Here is a 3,468-nt window from a genome sequence, read left to right on the forward strand (position 1 = left end):
AAAGTGTATTCGAAAAATGCATAAGATTTTCATAAACAAAGGGTTTTTAATCAAAAATCTCAAGCATCAGAAAGGAAGTTTTTACAAATTGTAAAGAATTTTCAACATCAATTTTCTTCAAAGCAAAATGATTTTTGAAAAAGTCCAAGCAAATATCAAAATAATTTTCGACACGGTCAAAACAATTTTCAAAAACAAAATGTTTCTCAAGGAAGTTTTCAAAATCATGGACAAAGGAATTATGATCAAAATTGAATTTTTTTTCCAGAAAATACTCGTTTTGGTTATCAAAATCAATATAATAATCGTTTTCATCAACATTTGCAAAAATCGTCATCTACAAGACATTTTGAGAAAATGGAAATTGTTGGAAAGAAAAATGTGCCTTTCAAACCTAAAAGTCCAAACTTTCTTAATACAAATTCAAAGTAAAATTGGAAATCCTAATTTATTAAATACAAAAATGATATCAAGAAAATTGATATGTGCATATCTATAATTTTACACCATATCTTAATACTTTTAGCTATAATTATGCTTATTATAAAACAAAACGTACTTATTTTGTTTAATATATGTTATGTAGCATAAAAGACATTCTTAGGAGTAATATGAAAGCTAGAAGCAGGAAAATACGAGCTTAGACAAGAAGAAGGCACAAGAAAGATGTTGCTAGACAGCTTGACCCCTTGTCAATATTTTGACCATATCTCATAACTCATAACTCCGATTAAGGTAATTCAAAATGATCTGAAAATTAGAAACAATTTCGGACGACTTTCGTGTTCTTAGAAAAGTCAGATTTCCAACTACCATGACGTGGTGCGTGGAATCTTCGCGATTCTTGACTTTGGCTTGGGAAATACGGGATAAACATGAGGACCATGACATGGTGGCCAGATTTTAGGCAAATATATATATCCGAACATTATGACAAATTGGAGGACTTGGAGGTGACTTTCTGGAGAAGTATTTCGACAAAGACCCTTTTAAGAACCCTTTGGGGCCGATTTTGGAAGCTAGGAAGTCGATTGGAGCAAGGATTTGCATCTACACATTCGGTTTGCTTAGTTTAATGATGTTTAGCTTAGTTTACCTTTTGTTTATGTGTTAATCAGCTATGATTATGGGCTAAAAACCCTTGCTTTCGTTTAGTTAGATGAAACCTAAAACTATGAGTTAGTTTCTTACTTTATGGATTATATGAATTTGGTTTATGCATGTGTTTTATTATCATTACCTAGTATACTAAATTTTGTAACTTTGTTGCTTAATTTCAAGTGTAGTGTAGCTTAGCGACCATTAAATTACATGAACTTGATTAACTATTGATTTAGTGACCATTAACTTGCTAGAGCTAGGATCGACCAAATCTTTGATAAGTAATAAAAGTAACAAATTTAGTTGTGCTAGAGAACATAATTGTGACCATAATTGTGTTTGATTAGATAAATCTTACATAGACCATCTATAATAAATAACTACTTTTGTGTTTTGCTTGTGTATGACTAAACAAGGTAGTTCATGAATTGATAAGTAATAAAAGTAATAAATTTAGTTGTGCTGGAGAACATAATTGTGACCATAATTGTGTTTGCTTAGATAAATCTTACATAGCCCAAGTATAATGAATAACTACTTTTGTGTTTTGCTTGTGTATGACCATACAAGGTAGTTCATGAATTGGTGAAAATATTAGTACATTTGGACTTGAATTGCCAATTACAATAACTTGGTAACCAACTTCATTAATCCATAAATAAGAACTAAACATAGGATAAAGGTGGATTCTAAACTAAACGAAAGTGTTTTGGTATATTGATTATAATCATTTTTAGTTGAGTGCGTAAGTTTTTCTGAAATTGTAAAATCAGATAAAACCCCCATTTTAGTTGTTTTTCTTAGTTTAGCTTTTAGTAGTTATTTTATTAATTAAATATCGTTCCCTGTGATTGACACCCGACTTACGTAAACTATTCTATAATTCGACTAGGTACACTGCCTAGGTGCATTCTAGCTAGTTAAGTTCATTAGGTTATAAATTCAAAAGTAGATTGGTATAATTTGTTCACATCAAAGTTTTTTGCGTCGTTGCCGGGGAACAACTTATTTGATTTTTAATTTAATTACTTTTAGTTATTCGATCCTTTTTGTGGGTTAAAAATTGCAAAAAGTTATTTTTCAGCATTTATTTTATTTTATTTTTTCGTCTGAACATCAACCACGTCGTGGGAACCTTGGCCACGTCGTGGTCACGTTCCAGGCAGTTTTTAGTTTTAGTTTTTGTTTAGTTTGGTTCCTTTTTACGTGTTTTTATTAGCAGGAAATATGGGGGACATCAAGACTATGTCAATGGAAGAGTACAAGCAGCATATGAGGAACGAAAATAGATGGGGTCTTGATCCACCAAAAATCCCAACCACGATAAAGTTTGAACTTTCGGGGCACATTATTGGCATGCTAAAAGATCTACCTTTTTATGGGAAGGAACACGAGGTTGCTTATGAGCATATAGAAGAGGTGGTGGAGATTTCACATTATTTTAATGCACCAAACATGAGTAAAGATGTTGTGATGCTTCGAGTTTTTCCGGTCACATTGAAGGGAGAAGCTAAGGAATGGTTAAAATCACTTCCCTTTAGAGCAATCATGACATGGGCTAAATTTAAGACTGAGTTCATCAACCAGTTTACTCCTCATTCTAAAGTGGCAAAGCTTAAAAGAAACATCCAGAATTTTCAACAATTAGAAGGGGAGTCGTTATACGAAGGTTGGGAACATTACAAGAGACTGTTACGACATTGCCCTCAACATGACTTCAATGTGCAACAAGAAATCTCAATATTTTATGATGGAGTCAATGTGTGCACCCGTCAACTTTTAGACTTACAATGGCCCTTGACAATGAAGAATCTGACAACAAATAAAGCTTTGATTGAAGAATTTGCTAAGCATTCAACAGAGAATTATAACTCCAAGGAGGATTTCACTAAATGGAATTCAAGTAAAGACGGACGTCTAGATACTATCAGTGCAGTAATTGCAAAGCTCGACGCAATGCAAGAAAAGATCACAAGAATGGGTGGATCCATTCATGATAGATGTGGAGCTTGTGGGGGACCCCATTCTACTAAGGATTATGAGGTGGAGTACATGAGAGAATGAGATGTGAAAGAAATTCAAGAACTTAAGCATGATCTCTACCAAATTGAGCAAGTCCAATCAGAGAAAATATATGCCCTCGAGTCGATGCTATTCAGATTCATGGAAGCTAGAAAAAAAAAAGACATGATGCAACACTAAGAGTTCAACAAGAATCTATTTTTAGTATCCAAACACAAGTTGGGCAATTAACAAAAATTTTACAAGAAAAGCTACCAAATTTACTTTCAAGAAAAGTCGAGTCAATCCGTACGAATAAAGTCATGGTTGTTGATACAGAAGAAGAAGAAGATGAATTGGTGCATA

At 32.9% G+C, this 3,468-nt stretch overlaps 1 non-coding gene across 1 annotated transcript; it reads right to left on the minus strand.

Moving 5' to 3' along the window:
- Nucleotides 1–2,712: 2,712 nt before the first annotated feature.
- Nucleotides 2,713–2,819, minus strand: LOC111898004 (small nucleolar RNA R71). Its single transcript, XR_002852455.1, has one exon. It is a non-coding gene; the product is annotated as a small nucleolar RNA R71 (small nucleolar RNA).
- Nucleotides 2,820–3,468: the final 649 nt, after the last annotated feature.

Source organism: Lactuca sativa, chromosome 9 (assembly GCF_002870075.4).
Source record: "Lactuca sativa cultivar Salinas chromosome 9, Lsat_Salinas_v11, whole genome shotgun sequence".
In the NCBI taxonomy this organism is placed as follows: Eukaryota; Viridiplantae; Streptophyta; class Magnoliopsida; order Asterales; family Asteraceae; genus Lactuca; species Lactuca sativa.